Source organism: Macrotis lagotis, chromosome X (assembly GCF_037893015.1).
Source record: "Macrotis lagotis isolate mMagLag1 chromosome X, bilby.v1.9.chrom.fasta, whole genome shotgun sequence".
Taxonomy (NCBI): domain Eukaryota; kingdom Metazoa; phylum Chordata; class Mammalia; order Peramelemorphia; family Peramelidae; genus Macrotis; species Macrotis lagotis.
In genome coordinates this window covers 225,823,375-225,841,086 of record NC_133666.1, presented here as the reverse complement: position 1 = coordinate 225,841,086, position 17,712 = coordinate 225,823,375, and the positions used below count along the sequence as shown (strand labels likewise).

The window sequence follows — 17,712 nt, the reverse complement described above, 5'->3', positions numbered from 1 at the left end:
ACTTAATAATTACCTAGCTGTGTGGCCTTGGGCAAGCCACTTAACCCCATTACCTTGAAAAATCTAAAAAAAAAAATGAGTTAATAAGCTCAGATTTGTACCTTGATGCCACTTGATAGAGTTGGAGGTTGAAGATAAATCAATACATAGTCAGTATTTGAATTTTCTCAAATTATGTAAGCAAGAAAGAGAAGGAAAAATACCTGAAATTTAAAAATAAACAATACGCAGCTAGAAAATGTCTGGTGTAGAAATACAATAAAGGAAACAAGAGATGGCAATAGAGGGGGAAGAAAGGGAGAGGGGGAGAAAACAAAAATTAAAATTTAAGGGCTTAAAAGAAATGAGAAATCTAAAGGGATGTTTGAGGATCACTAAACAGACACAAACTCAGAAATACTAAAGTGCAAAAAAATCTGAACTACCCAATAAAAGTTGAGATGAAAGTAGGAAACTATAAATGCAATAAATATAATTTATGTCCATGCCCTTAGAAACAAAGCCCCCATTAACTTTAAATGTGTAAGACCAAATTTTTCCCTGGGAGCTGTTCTAAGGGCCAGACAACAGAGATTTGATTTTTAGTGCCATTTTTATCACTCATTCAAAAGGTAGAAAGGTTACCATGCTTCAGTTTCCTCATCTTTTAGATGAAGACAAAAAAAGGAAAGCAAATACACCATGCTGGTGAAACTTTTAGGAGGGGCTATGTGGTACAAGGGATAGAGCACCAGGTCCAGAGTCAAGGAGACTCATCTTCTTGAGTTCAAATTTTACTTACTATCTGTGTGAACCTAGGTAAATTGTTTAACTATTTGCCTTAATTGCTCATTTGTAAAATGAGCTGAAAGAGGAAATGACAAAACACTCCAGTATCTTTGCCAAGAAAAGTCCTCATGGGGGTCACATGCTAGGCAATACTGTGCAAATGTCTCCCATGTCACAGAATCAGTTCCAAAGTTCTTCAGAAAAGCTTTGATTGTCCTCATATTGCTTCTTCTGATCTCCATGTGAGTGCTTGCCTTGTGTGAGTTCTCCATAAAACAGTCTTTAAGACAAGCATGTGTTTGGCATTTGAGCATTGTGACCAGTCTATAGAAATCGTGCTCTCTGTAGTAGAGTTTGAATGCTTGGCTGTTTAGTTCAAGAAAGGAGTTCAGTGTCCAGGACCTTATATTGCCAGATGATCTCCAAAATCTTTCTAAGATTTAAAATAGAAGAGATTCAGTTTCCTGGCATGACACTGCTATACAGTCCAGGTTTCTCAAGCATGCAACGAAGTCAATACACTGACTCTGTAGACCTTCAGTTTGTCAGCTAGTCTAATATCTCTTCTCTCCCACACCTTCATTTGTTATCTTCCAAACTTTGAGATTTCTCTGGCAATGCATTCAACCTCATTATCAATGTGCATCTTCCTGGAAAAGATACTGCCAGAAAAGGAGAAGAGAGATGTGAAACACAAGCTTACATAAATCTCTGCCTCTCCTTACCTTCTCTTTCTGACCCAGGACATTAACATGTAATCATTTTTTATCTCTTCTTCATCCTCTGAAAAAAGGACAGGTGGTAGGGATTGGAGAGGGAGATAGTAATCAACTTAGATGATTCTAAATGAAGTTCTTTGGGGCTTTTTATAGCTTTTCTATCCTATCATGTCTTATAGTTATTTTTCTCCTTTATGACTAGATTTAAATGTCTTAAAGAGTAGACTCTGTGTCATCTACACCTTGTAGCTTCTTGTAGTACCTTGCTTTTTATAGAAGGCACTCAATAACTTTGATAAGAATATAATAATAAATGGGAGTAGTTATATGAAGCAGAGAATGGAATGCCAGGTCTAGAGTCAGGAAGACTCATCCTCCTGAAATTAAAACTGGTCTCAGATATTTTCAAGCTATGTGACCCTGGGCTATTCAGTGAACCCTGTTTCAGATGTTTACAGATGAACCCATCTGTAAAATGAGCTAGAAGAGGGGCAAGCCACTCCAGTATTTTTGCCTAGAAACCTCCAAATGTAGACACAAAGAACTGTTCAAAACTGAAGCAACTAAAGTACAAAAATAATAATAATAAATAGAAAAACCTAGAATTGACTTGGGAGGCTAGATGGAATTAGAAGAGGCTGAGGTTCATTCTGAAGATCATTCTGACCAACAGTACCCATTATCAGGGCCAAAAACACAGTCAGTATTAGTGGATTGAGAATCCCCATTGAGAATCAAACTTAAACCATGTGAACATCATCACTGAGATCATCACTCACCACCTCAGAGATATTAACCAAACTAATGGAACTTGGTCTCAAACTAGTTGTGAATAAAAACAAATTTATGTTTCACTGTCTTCTCTTTTGCACACTGCATGTTTCAAGTAGCTGAAAATTTGCCCTGTACCTATTAAAATCACATCCTAGAAAAAAATTCTGAAACTCAATTTAAATAAGATGTAACTAACAGATCTAGATTTAAGAGGGGCTTTAGAGGGAGAAGCTAGGTGGTTCAATGAATATAGCACTGGTCCTGGAGTCAAGAGGACCTGAGTTCAAATTCTACCTCAAACTCTTAATAATTGCCTAGCTGTGTGACCTTGGGTAAGTCACTTAACTCCCATTGAATTGCAAAACAAACAGTTAGAAACAGTTACTCAAACCCTATCTTTTATTCATGAGAAACCTGAGTTCCAGAAAGCTGGGATTCAAAAGACCTACTAAAGAACAAAAGATTTTCATGGAGAGGAAAGTGTTAATATAAAGAATGAAGCTCTACTGTTGGAATTTCAGAAACAGTCCAGCAGGTAGGGAAATTTGGAGGATTGGAGGTGGCTGGTTGGTACCAGTGGCATGCTGGTAAATGTTTAACAAGTGACTCCCCCGCCCCAGTGTACATGTGACACACTCTAAGTTTCATCTGAATTAACATCCTCTCCACCCCTTCTCATAAGACCAGACAAAATAGTAAATCAAGTCCTATTTGTAGTATTTCTCTATTTCTGAAGCACAAATACTAACACTGAAAATTTGACAATTGACTCTCTCAACAGGTTAGAGCTGGTTCAGCCCATTCTACTCACTATTGTATATGCAGCTACCTCAAAGTCAGAACCTCCCAGTGGTCTCATTTTCAAGTAGGGCTCAAAGTTTATTGTGATGGACAAATAGCTGACTTGAAAGTAGGAAATTGTAAAATATATTACTTACATGTTATCTAATTAATAACATGTCATCATAAATGTAACTGATCCTCCTAAGTCTCAAACCAAGTGGAAATAAAATGCTTTCATAGTAGTAGTAGTAGTAGTAGTAGTAATAGCAGCAGCAGCAGCAGCAGCAGTAGTAGCAGCAGTAGTAATAGTAGTAGTAGTAGTAGTAGTAGTAGTAGTAGTAGTAGTAGTAGTAGTAGTATTCCTAGTATTTCTATTTTCATAATAAAACTGAAGGCCTAAGACTTGAACTTGAGGCTTCTGGTTTCTATTTCCATTTTTTAAGAGTTTTTTGTTTCAATAATAAAAAATAATAGATGGCATATACCATTCTTTGACTTGGATAAATAACATACTTATAAAGTATTGGAAAATATGTTTTTCTAATCAAAAAAAGAAAGAAAAAAGGAGGGCAAGAAGGGAAATTAAAAAAAAAACAAGGAGGAAGAGAATAGAAAGCAAGAGAGAGGAAAGAGAAAGAAAAGATCAAGACAGATGGGAAAGAATAAAGCAGGAAAGGAAAGGAAAGGAAAGGAAAGCAAATACTTTAGAAGAGAAGAAAGCAAATACTCATCATTTTAATTCTTTTTAAACATATGTATTCCTCTTTGTTATTTGATATGTCTCTCAAGGAAGGGAAGACAGACAAACACAGAGAAAATTCAAGTGCTTAAAAAAAAACATTAAGAAAGATTAATTTTCAGGGCGGCTAGGTGGCATAGTGGATAAAGCACCAGCCTTGGAGTCAGGAGTACCTGGGTTCAAATCCGGTCTCAGACACTTAATAATCACCTAGCTGTGTGGCCTTGGGCAAGCCACTTAACCCCATTTGCCTTGCCAAAATAAATAAAAGATTAATTTTCAATGCATTAATTAACTGTTCTGTACTACATACCAAACCTCAGTCAAATATTAATTATTAAATATTTCAGTACTAAAGATAAGAGACAGCATGAAATAATGGAAAGAGATTACTAGAATTTAAGTCCAGAAGTTATGGGTTCAAATTCTGCCTCAGTTACTTAATAGCATTATAATGCTGAATAAGTCTTTTAAATTTCCTGTGTCTCAATTTTCTCATGAGAAAAAAAGAGGGGATTGTACTCATTGATCTCTGAAGTCCCTTCCAACTATAAATCTATGATTTGCATGATTAGCATTCTGACAATCAAACCGTCATTGCTCTATCATGAGTATAAATATGAGAAAGGTAGAAGAGACTGGGGACATACTTGGACATTGTTTTTAATTGAATAGATGCCTCATATTAATAAAATTTTTGTTTTGTTCCTCCTAGAAAAGTTCCACCATTATGAAAATTCTTATATTGTATTTATTATATTATATATTATATTATATATATTATATATTATATTGTACTATATTATATTATATTGTATTGTAGTTAATTGTGTTTAATCTAAAGATTTCATTAAGAGGAAAAAAAACTTGATATAATAGACAACTGCCTAGGAATCACTATGATCTAGTTGAGTTCACACATGCCACCAATTCATACTGATCAAGCCTCTGTGAACAAGTCACTTAATATTTAATAGAACAGGGGAAAAAATGGAATTCATATGGAAGCAAAAAAAAGGTCAAGAAGCTCAAGGGCTATAATTAAAGGAAGTGAGAATGAAGGTCAAGCAGTGCTGAAATCTCAAACTATATTACAAAACAAATTACAAATTCTCAAAATAATTTGTTTCTGGTTAAATAAAATAGTAAAATTAAGTATGCAACCTAGAGAGAAAATCTATCTTACAGATTAATATTTCAATAAAAAGAGATCTCAATTACTAGGATAAGGACTATTTGGAGGGAGAAAAAACTGGGAAAATTGGACATAAGTATTGAAGAAATTTAAGTTACACCAATGTATATTGCAGCTTTTAAAAAATAAACTCAAAAAAAATCTAAAAAAAATAATAAAAAAATAAATTCCAAATGGGTAAATGATCTAGATATAAAAGACCATATCAGATGCAAATTAGAGCAAGAAGGAAAAATTACCTATCAGATTTATGGATAGAAGAAAAGTTCATTGACACACAAATGGAGAGATAAAAGAAGATAAAAATGAATAAATAGGATTATATAAAATTTAAAACTAATTTGGACAAATACAATAAATCTAAGATAAAAACAGAAAATAACTGAAAAAACTTTGCAACACATTTCTTTGCGTAGGATCTCATTTCCAAAACATATAAAGAACTAATGCAAATTTATAAGTGTAAGATTTGTTCCCCAATTGGACTGGATGAAAAAAAGACAAAAAAATGAAAATGATAAATGTTGGAAAGACAATGGAAAAATGGGCAAGTTCATACTATGTTGGTGGCAATATGAATGGGTCCAGTCATTTTAGAAAGTAGTTTGTGATTATATGCCAAAAGTTACTCAAGATTGCACGCCCAGCTATACAATTGCTAGATCTATATACTCCAAAGATAAAAGATCAAAGAAAAAAGTCTCATATATTCAAAATATTTATAATAGCTCTTTTTAAGTGGCAAAAGCCTGAAAACTTAAAAAAGATACCAATCAATTGAGGATGAGTTGAATAAGCTGTGGTATATGAAGGCTAAGGAATACTATTGTGCTGTAAGAAATAAGGAAACATCATTTCAAAGAGATATACGAACAAAAGTAACATAAAGTAAGAAGCAGAGGAACTATGTTACATTTTCATTATTATAAGAATAAAAAAATTGACAACATTTATAAACTGATGAAAAATCTAATGGACAGAACCAGTAAAAGTTATACAACAACACTTTTTTGTTATTGTTCATTTATTTATTCATTCATTTATTTATATGCTTGTTTGCTTATTTAATTATAACATTCATTTTTTTAAAATTTTGACTTCCAATTTTTCTGTCTCCTTCATATTCTTCCCATATCCATTAAAATGGCAGGTAATTTGATAAAAATTTTGCATGCAAAGTCATACAAAACATATTTCCATATTAACCATGTTGAAAGGAAAAAAACAAGAAAAAGCAAGAAATAAAGTGAAAAAATTTGCTTTGATCTGCACTCAAAATTCATCTCTCTCTGCAGTCAGATAATATTTTGCATCATGAATCCTTGGTAATTATTGTTGGCATTGTATTGATCAGAGTAAGTCTTTCACAATTGATCATCATTACCATATTGTTGTTTCTGTTCTGTTCACTTCATTTTGTATCTTCCAAAGTTTTTCTGAAATCGAACTCCTCAGCATTTCGTATAGCATTATAACAGTACTCCTTCATAATCGTATACAGTTTGTTCAGCCATCCTCCAATTGATAGAGATATGTCTTCAATTTCTAATTCTTTGCCACCACAAAGTTGCCATAAATATTGTTGTACATATACATCTTTTCCCTCTTTCTTTAACCTTCTTGAGATACAGACTTAATACTGGTATTACTAAGTCAAAGGATATGCATAGTTTTCTGACCCTTTGGGCATAGTTTCAAACTATTCTCCAGAATGACTAGACCAATTTACAACTCCAAAGAGCATTAGAATAACATTTGAAGAGATAAACTATTTTGAAAGCTCTAAGAGTACAGTGCAGTGAACATCCCTAATTCTAGATGACCAGTGACATAACATGCAATGCAATTCCTGAGAGAAAGGGGATAGATAGGTTAAAGGTGAAGGATGAGATATACATAAATATATTACGTAAAAATATATGTGTGTGTGTATTAACAACTTCTTTGCATATATATATATATGCATACTTATATGAAGAAAGAGAGAGAACACAGAAAAAGACACACACACACACACACACAAAGCTATGAAAAGATAGATGAGAGAGAGAGAGAGAGAACCAATAATGGGGATTTGTTTTGTTTGGCAATACATATTTGTTCCAGTGAATTTGTTTTTCTTTCCACCTTTGGATTGGGATGGGAGGGAGAGAAATAGATTTTCATTCATTAAAAAAATACTGAAAACAAGTTGAGGGGAAGACTACAGGTTCATAATGTTGCTAGTATGTTCAAATACCTGCAGTTAGATTTAAAAAGTCAATTCAGTTAAGGTTTTAGCAGCACAGGAAACTCTTCAAGACTTTTAAGCTGAAAAGCAGGTGACATTGATAAATGAAGTTCCCTCACCAGACATTGTCTACAGCAATGAAAGGTTAAGAGAAATCAGGCTTGTTCTATCATTGGTATCTATAATCAAGGTCCAGTGGCCAAATGTGAATCAGAATGACTGGAGATAGCCCTGGATGTGAGGCAAACAGGGTTAAGTGACTTGCCCAAGGTCACACAGCTAGTAAGAATCAAATGTCTGGAGTGGCTAGGTGGCACAGTGAATAGAGTACCAGCCCTCTAGTTAAGAGTACCTGAGTTCAAATCCAACCTCAGACACTTAAAAATTACCTAGCTGTGTGGCCTTGAGCAAGCCACTTAACACCATTGCCTTACAAAAACTTAAAAAAAAAAAAAGAATCAAATATCTGAGGACAGATTCAAACTGCCCAAATCCAATCAGTGCTCTACCCACTTCACCACCTAGCTACCCCTCCCTTGTAATCACTAGCTGTTACTATGTCGAACAGCACTATGTACTTTACTCATTCTCCCTCCAAAACATAAAAGGGTGGGAAAGAAAAATCAACATCACAGACCACATCTATTCCTGGTCACAGGGGCTTGCTTAGGACAGAACTTTCAATCATTCAATCAATAAACAAATATTAAATGCTTACTCTGTGCCAGGTACTATGGTAAGAGTTGGGAATACAAAAAAAAAGACAAAAAATAGGCAGTCCTGACCTCAAGGAGCTTACAGTCCAAGATGGGGAGGGAGGAGGGAACAACATGCAAACAAATATATTCAAAGCAATCTGTAGACAGGATAAGGAGGAAATAATTAACATAATTTAACATAATTAAATAATTAACTAGAAGGAATTCCCTTCTAGTCACCTTCCATGTTCCATCTTCTTCCCACGTGTCTAGGTCAGTTCAGAAGGGGAGGCAAGCCCCAGGAGCCAGTACAATTTATTTGGCTGGCTGAGTCAGGGGCAGTCATCTGTTTTGTTTGCTCCTTTGTTTTTTAATGAATTTTACCGTCTTCTCTTTTGCTGTCTGTCTGTTGTCTATCTTTCTTGCTTCTGTCAGGGTGCTTGCCTCTTGAAACAGCCCTTCAATTCCCTCCTCCACCTTTAAATGGATTATGAATCCAGAAAATAATCATTCTTATTAGAAGTGTGTCTAAAAGCAGTGTTAATAGGATCTGAGTGTGGCGCACAGAGGGTCATTTTCTCTGCCTGAGTAAAATGAAAAGTGTCCTGGACATCCTTTAAGGCAGCTCAGAAGTCACTTTTGCTTTCTTCTTGTTAATCTTAGCTGCGATCTGGATTTAGTAAAACTAGATCCAAGGGACAGATAAGTAACCCCTGGAAAAAACAGGTATTACTCTAAATAGAAAACTGTAAGTAAAGGGAACCTTATGTCATGTCTGAAGGCATAGTATCTACTTCTAGGCTTCTTTTCAACAGCTTTTATTTTTCCTAAAATAATTTTTTATTTCCCTATACTTTTTCCATGCCTCCCTTTGAATATATTCCATTCAGATAATAAAGATTTGTACCAAAAATGCAACCTTGAATTTATTTTTTTCAACTATCTCCCTCGTTATTCGAATCTACCTCGTCTTCTCTCTTCCCCGACACACACACACACACACACACACACACACACACACACAGGACTTGAAAGGGACTGTGGTTTAAGAGCAGGCAGATCTAGGAAAACAACCACAAGCTAACCAGAGGCCTCCTAGAGGTCGGATCGCGCCCCCCAGCCCCATCCTGGAGAAGTAATCTGCCACACATTTTATCTGCCTACTACCTCTGGGAAAAAGCTTTGCTTGTCTTTGCTTATGCTGCTTACATAGTATTTCACCCTCCCAACCTGTCAATCTGGTACCTTTCAGTGATTACTAAGTACACAAACAAAAAATTCAAAGATAACAAAAACACGATTACCTCTGTAAGGAAGACAGCAATGAGTGAAATATGGATACATTATCGCTGATTGCTTTTAGTTTAATAGAAATATTTTTGTAACAGCAACTTGAGTTATGTACATATCTGTGATTGTGATTGCTGTATACAAAAAATAATGAATGCATTTTTTTTTACATTCTTTCAGGCATATAATCAAAACTCAATAGTTTTAAGGGATTGTTTTAAAGCACTCTTTCCTATTTCCAATCATGTAAACACACTAAAGATTTCCTTGTGGCTTAAAAAAAATGTATTTTTTGAGTGGTTTCCCCCTCCATTTTTAGTTTTCTAATTGGTTGGATTTTCAATAAAAACATATTTCCTGAAAGACCTCAATTACATGTTATTCTTAAATGTTTTCCATTGCAAGGATTAGAGGTGATAAATCACATTCCGTTTATCTCCTACGGTTTCTTCTAGCACATTGTCAACTCCCCTCTCACCCGCGCTCACACACACCCCCTGCATCGTGCCTGCATATGGGACACTGGAAAGGCTGTGGGATAAGTGACACCATTAGCACAGTGTGGTGGCTTTGATGTGTGGCTCTCCGCAGGGTTGCCAGCAGAGTGACAGACTCCTGCTCTAATGCAAAGATCATTTCTATTCATTTCATTTCTAATAGTCCTATATTACCATCAGTGGCACAAAGCATACTGAAGTGCTTCATAGCTTAAGAAAAAAAATCCCATATCCCCCAAGGATTAGCTTTGGCCTCTGTGGGCCATTTCTCAGGCGTTCAGAGGACCTTTACCAAAAGAAAAGAAAAGAAAGAAAAATAAGCAAAAGCAAAATAATGATCTTAATCAGGTCATTCATTATTACCATTCTGATGAACAAACTCTTAAGAAAAAAAAATTAAGCTCCAACTTTTTACTCTTCTTTTCTGTGGTGAGGGTTAAACCAATATTGTCTGCATGTGCCTGTCCCAAGGAAAGGCTTTATTTTCCCTTTTTCCCAGTTCCTAAGGAACTTTTGCAAAATGCATCCGTGAACAAGTTTGTGTTTGGTCTTTCTTTTGTTTGGCTTTGTTTTCTTTTAATTGGAAATTCAAAGCTAAAAATACCACCTAAGTTTCAGAATTGGAAAAGATCAAAAGAAGTTTAAAAAAAAAATTAGGTAAGAGTGGTTTCCCCTGAATGTGAATGAATGAGGAGTTAACCAATGAGCAGTTAACCAGCAGGTTTAAAAGTAGGAGCCACAATACCTATAAATGTGGGAACATTTTATGTGTGAGAAAGCTGTTAAAGGGGACTTAAAAGAACAAAAAGTACCATTTGTTCCCCTAATTAACTTTGAAGAGTCTAATTAAGGGCAACATAAAAGCCTAAGAAATGCTTGTTATTAGGCATGTACTTTCACTTGATCAGTGAGATGGTATTCTTGTAAACAAAGATGCTAATTTAACCCAGCCCAAAATAAACCTCTCTGCAAATATCTCACAACATAAGCATGCAATACCTTGGGAGCAAAAACCCCATCTAGTGCACATTACCTCTTGAGGGTCCTAATTTTGGGCATTAATGGCACTCAATTTAAAAATGCAATAGAGGATAAAGAACATTCCGATCATTTAATCTCCTCCACTCGGCCACCCCAGAGGCCTCCATGAACATAGGTTGTAACTAAAGGAGACTGATCTAAGTATTGACCTTTTCTATCTAAAGCAGATATAACTTCATGTGTTTGGATTTGATTGAAACATTTTATCAATATTCACCAAAGGGAAGCATTCAGGTTGTCCTATTGGACTGAGAACATTGTTGGATTATTTTTTTTTTTTTTTGAGGCTAGCTTCACTATTCAAGACTAGGGAAGGGAGATGACTTTCCTGCTTTGGAAAGAATCTTTTATAATTTTTTAAATCAAGAAAATATCCATATAAGGGATATGTTATAGAGTGCCCAGTCCAGTTTGAAGCTTCCAGCTTTCTAGGTTGAGATGTGCATCTGATCAATAAGTCATCAGCTCTGAGGTTTTTGAGTTCCTCTCAAAACCTCCCATCAGTTTCACATCTATAAAATGAACTCAAAGACTTTAGTTAAGAATAACTCATGGGGAGATAGAGGGGGTAGCCAGCTAGGTGACACAGTCCCTGGAGTCACAAGGACCTGAGTTCAATTCCAGCTTCAAACACTTAATAATTACCTAGCTGTGTGATCTTAGCAAATCACTTAACCCCTTGCCTTGCAGAAAACGTAAACAAAAAAAAAAGAAAGAAAGAAAAGAAATGCTCATATTAAAAACAAAAAAGATTTCTGCCTTGAGCTTCTTGTAAGAAAGGTATTCTATGTATGAATATTGTAAATATTGATTGATTGATCAATATTGTAAATATTCCCCTACAAGGAAGTAGGAAAGGAGAAGATAATGGATTAGTAATAGAAAAACACCAAATCTTATTTCTAATCCTTTTCAGTATGTGAAATTAGTGACAGCCTATAGTAGAAAGGATATCATGTCATTAAAAATTAACCCTATACCTTACAAGTGGGGGGGGGGGCTGCAAAGTTGTGAGACTTCTATCCTAACACCAATATTAGAAAGGACAGCTCTCAAGAAAGGGCTGTGTCTAACAGCCTGGAGCATAAAGTTTATAGTCCATAAATAGAACAGGCTTTAAAAATACAGTTTGGCATGCAGAAACTTCTAAAGATTTTACATTACTAGATCCACAACAGCTGACTTTCCTTGTATTTAACCTGATAAGTGGAAAAAGAATTCCTTAGTTGATGGTCTCATACTGCTTGAATCTTGTTCCTGGAGGTTCAGTTACATACCTGGATATTTGGGAGACCAAGAAAAAAAATGATACAGAACTACCTCTGTATTTGCCTTTCTTTGCAGAGTTCCATCTAAAGAAAGTCCCCCAGGCTTGGTAACAGAGCCACATACAAAAATGCATGCCTTAAGGGATGCCTTTTATTCCTTCTTGCATCATTATAAGCTTATAGAGTGCCCAAGGTGTGCATAACATTGTAATTTAGCACAGAGGGTAGCAAAGTAGAAGGGGCATAATTGGCATAAGAAAAGTGAAGGTGGAGGAAACAAAAAGCATTGCCTTTAAGCTAATGTCTTTTGGTCAGGCATTGCAAAAGTGTTTTTTTTTTCACTTCAGAAATCATTAGAGCCTCAACACATCCATGGGTCCTGTCAACAATACATACCATGCCCTTTCTCATGAAGTAACTCCCTTCTGTCATTCCTTTTCTTTCCCAGGAAAGGATTGTTACAGTACAATCATCTAACTAGAGTAAGTATCCCAAGTTATCTCTATGGACACAGATTCCCATGAAAAATAATATACGGGTACAAAGAAGAGAAATACTTTCTATATATTCTGAACTTCTTGCCTAATTTCTTTCTATTATCTTAACAGTATTTTCTTTTTTAATTGAATTATCTTTTCTGTTGTTAACCACCTACAAAAACAAATATTTCAATAGGCAAAGGATAAAAAAGAGGCTGGTATAAAAAAACTGGGCAGTTTGGTGACACAATAGAGCACCAAACCTGGACCAAATTCAAATCTAGTCACATGGCTTAGTAGCTGTGTGACTGTGTGAGACACTTAACCCTGTTTGCCTTAGTTGCCTCATTTGTAAAACTGAGATTTTTCTTTGCCAAGAAAACCCCAAATGTGATCATAAAGATCTATTGGACAATAACAATGAGAAACTGAAATCTTACATTGTGCTTTTGAATCCAGTATGTCACATATATGGCTATACTATCTCTATACAATGGGAAAATAATAAGATGTACTATATCTGTGTGTTACATGTACATTTATTAAAGTTCTCTGCATATGTAATTATTTGACCTCCCATGATTGCTTTTAGGCCCTGGTATGCACATCGCCATTTATTATTTCTATGAATCCCATAAGATCTTAAGAATAGACACTAAATAAGACTTGTATACAAGAAGAGATTCCATTTCACTGAGATAAGAAAGTTTCAGCTGGTCAGATCTCCCTTCCTAATTAACAGCCACTGGACAATCCAGAAGGGCATGGCTTTCATTGGACCTGTACCATATAAAATCATACCAGGCATGTGTGACTTTCCTTGCCAGTAGTGAGAGACTAATTTAGTGCTAATTGTTCAGTGTTGTCTGAAACACCTCCCTACCTATGCTTAGCACACTGTTGGAAAGCTTACTCTGAACACATACATATTTATTTGCTTTTTTGATTCATTTACATTCTTCATTTATGCCCCGCCTACTCTAAGGATATTAAATAAAAAGCTTGAGTGGATATCTGGAATACTTAGTCTGGTCTCCTACATCTAGATAAAACAGAGATAACCTCCCATAATGTTCTGAATTTAGCAGATTAACATAAAGGGCAACAGAAAATTCTTAAAATATTATGGGGTTCTTTTTTGTAATTACATTTTTAAAACTTCTTTAATTTAGATTTTCTTTTTGTAAAAATCCATTTCCTTATATATTTATATGAAAGTTGTGCTCTTTTAATAGTTAAAGTGATAAATAAAAAAATTACGGTACAAAATGATCCCACAGTGCTCAAGTCTAAAATGAAAACAAGCACAATTTCACAGCCTCGATAATATTAAAAATAATAACAATAGCATTTATGTAGCATTTTAAGTTTTGTAAAGTACTTTACATCAATTATCCTATTTTTTTTTCCTTCACAACTACCTTGGGAGATGGGTACTATTATTATTTCCATTTTACAGATAAGGAAGCTGAGGTTTAGAAAGATTAAGTAACTTGCCCAGAGGCATACAGCTAGTAAGTGTCTGAGGCTGGATTTCAACTTCAGTTCCTAATGCTAGGTCCAACACTCTGCCACCTAACTGTCCTTAATGTCAATAAAGTGCTTTACGTGTTTCCATTTGATCTTTACAAAAACTTTGGAATATAGGTGACAATAATGCCCCATTTTACACATGAGAAAATTAAACTGGGAGAAGTTAATGACTTGTCCAGCACCATACAACTATAAATCATAACATTCATTTAGGTCTTTCCTGATTCTAAGACCAAAACTCTGTCCACTGAACCAACCAGCTGTTAAAATACAAAGAGCAAGTATCATCTTTGTCTTCTCTCAGGTACCAAAATTCTGTGTTTGCTTACCCAGATTTTTATTCTGCTCTTGAAATCAGAAATGTCCCATTAAGGATTTACTCTCTGGTTCATTTAATCTGCAAATTCTGAAAAAAGAACATCTCTGCATCTATTGCAAGTGGACCTTTGACTAGAATTTCATCAAATAACATTTTGCTAAATGGACTTCCATGACCTCCCAGTACAAGTGCTACATTTGTATCTGTCCACCCTCCTTTTATACCAAGATTTAAGAACTCTGAGAACTTCAACAAATTCAGATGATGTTGAAGACAGTCTTTTGACTTTAATGTGCCAGCAGTAATATAAGTTCTCATATTAAGCCTGATTAAGTTCTATTCACAACAATACACAATTCACAATCAATTTATTAAAATATTTATTATGTGTGAAGCACCAGAAATAAAAACATGAAAATCCTATGCCCATTATTGAATTAAGTTGGGTATTCTATAATGTTCCTGATATTACAGCTTCCTCTCTCACAGAAAGAAACACCTAGGTTTGATAAAATAGAATACTGGTTCAGTAAGAAAGGGCGATATTAAGAAACAACACTGGATCTTCAATAGGATTTCCCAGATTTCATTCATGGGTTTGTCCAGGGGCAAACTGCTTCAAGGCTTTGGTGCTCATTTTCTTCCTCTATAAAATTATGGTTGTGATAGATAAGATTTTGACCAACTTGAATATTCTACAAGGCCCTCATTCCTAATTCAGAACCATCTCCATATAAGTAAAACATATATACACCTATGTTCATAAACACATGCACAATTCACCTACAAAAATGTCTCATCTCCCTTTTTTTTATAAATTGCTGTGAAAATTTTGAATGTTTGTGAATCCAGGACACATACTGAGACTTGATACATCAAAAAGCAAAATACTTAGTATAACAGAGTTTCTGAAAGTTTTTTTTTATGGATCCCCTTCTCATTGAGAAAAATAAATGCATAAAATAAAATACAAAGAATTTCAAAGAAAACATACTGGGAAATGGCTATCATTTTTTTTTGTTACAGAAAAATTCATGAAACCTGAGTTAAGAACCTCTTAATAGGGAATTGGTATGGCATTTGAACTCTCCCCTAGACATTTTTCATCAGTGACAATACCAGTGGCAAATATATGTCTCCATGTTTTAAGTCTCACTTGATCTTAATTAACAGATAATATGAAACAAAGTTTTATCTTTCATATCCAACATATATGCAAGAGAAGCAACTTATTAGTGAAGGCATTTTAAGGCCACTTTTTGTTTTTCTTAATAAAATACTCTTTTATAGTCAATAAAAAATAATGACAGTGGAATCTTAACATTCTTTCTACCTTTCTACCTTTTCCACTTTTAGTGTGTAACTATAAAGATTTATCTGTTATATAATATCATTTTCAAAAGACTGCCGCTCTCCTACATTTTCATTAAAAATATCATCTCTACCCATATAAATTATTCTCAAAACTGAAGAGTAAATGAGGTCAGTCTTTATTGATATCTCCCTAAATACCATTTTTAGAGTACTAATGGCCATGCTTTCCCCCAATCATTTGATATCTCATCCCTCCTATTCCCCCTCTTTTTAAAAGAATAAGAACTATATCTGAGCTAGAATAAAGAATTCCTGGATGAGGAATTTTTTTTCAATCAAAACATGTCATTACCTTCTCAGCAAATAATCATCTTCTAAAGTCATCTAGAACTCACAGAGGTTAAGTGACTTGCCCAGGATCACACAATGTGAGAAATAATGAACTTGTCTATCCTTTATGCCTCTCCCATTCTCTTTAATAAAAATAAATAATACCATAAGGTTTCATACTGCTTTCCAATTTATAAAGCATTTTACATACATTATCATGCAATGTAGAGATATAAAAGTCATTTTTGATATCACCCCACTCAGTCCTCTCATTTTATAGTTTAGGGAACTGAGGTTAGTTAAGAAAGGTAAGTCACTTTTCCAAGGTCAAAAGGCCATTTGCTAGCAAAACTAGGACTTGGACCCAGATACTCAGATTCCAAATCCTGTGAATTTTTTTCTTTCTGTTTTCCCAATACACATTTGCAAGGTAAGCATACCTGTACAGGGATACATACATAGGCAGCTAGGTGATGTAGGGAATAGAGCACAGGGCCAGCCTGAAGTCAGAAACACCAGAGTCCAAATAAGGTCTCAGATACTATTAGTTATGTGACCTGGGGCAAGTCATTTAACCCAGTTCTCCTCAGCTCCTCTGTAAAATGAGCTGAAGAAGGAAATGGCTTACCTCTACCATATCTCTAATAAGAAGAGTCCAAATAGGGTAGAAGAGTTGAACATGACTAAAATAACTGAACAACAAAAAAACCCATACATGCCAAATCACTTTTCTACGATTATAGGGTTAGAAAGATGCTTAAAGGTCATTTAGTTTAAGCAACTTGCCTAAGATCCACAGGTTTCCAGTGGCAAAGCCTGAGTTTGAACTCACATCATATAACTCCAGGTTCATCAGAAAAACCTAAACATGCTTTTTCCACTGCACAATATTACCCTTATTAAAATTTTAAGTTATGCCCCAGGCAGGGACCTGTTTTATTCATGTTTGTATCTCTCAAGATTCTGGCATATCAAAAACATTTGATAAATGTTTTTTTTTAAATAAAAGAATACAATTGAACTGGAAACCAGGTTGGCAGTAACTATGCTTAACTACATAGTTGAACATAATTGAGCATGATTCAAAGATTTTATGCTCACAACAATCTTTTTTTTTTTCACAACAATCTTGTAAGGCAGGTAGCATAAGTGTACGAGTCTTTTTAAATCTTATTTTACAAAGGAGGAAACAGGTTGTGACTTTCTCAGAGTCACATGGGAAAGGACAAAGTTGGAGCCCAAGCCAAAATTTTCTCCACTACATCATCCTCTTTTCCTTTTCCCAGGTCCCCATCTGCAGAATATTTGGCAGAATTTAGGAGGATGGCCAGTAGCCCCAAAACAGGGCAAAATTAAACTCTTATGGGAATGGAAGGAGAGTCCAGGACCTTCTTAGCAATGCCCTTCTACCAACTGAACTAACCAGCTGATCTGGGAAAGGTTTGGTGGCAGTGGGAAAATATAGGTGAGACTTTGTATGATTTCTAGTCTAAATAAACATTGGGTAAAACTAATGATCTCTTGTAGATCCAGATAAGCCTTATGAAGAGATTTCAAAGTGGGGTGCCAAAGCAAGCTACCGGTGCTTGCTGAAAAAACGAAGGTGTGAAAGAGAAAAGTACAAATCTGTATGACTTCCCCTAAAAGTTATTAATTATCCGCATTGTGAAATACCTGAAAACCATTTGTGATTTCTTTATGATTTATTTTTTAACAAAATTCTGCGTTGGTGTTA

At 34.9% G+C, this 17,712-nt stretch overlaps 1 long non-coding RNA gene across 1 annotated transcript in view; it reads left to right on the top strand.

The window, feature by feature from the left end:
- Positions 1-17,441, top strand: part of LOC141498270 (uncharacterized) — a 132,113-nt gene extending 114,672 nt beyond the window's left edge. The window contains exon 4 of the long non-coding RNA XR_012471598.1: positions 17,264-17,441. This is a non-coding gene — a long non-coding RNA (uncharacterized LOC141498270). The remainder of the gene's footprint in view (positions 1-17,263) is intronic.
- Positions 17,442-17,712: the final 271 nt, after the last annotated feature.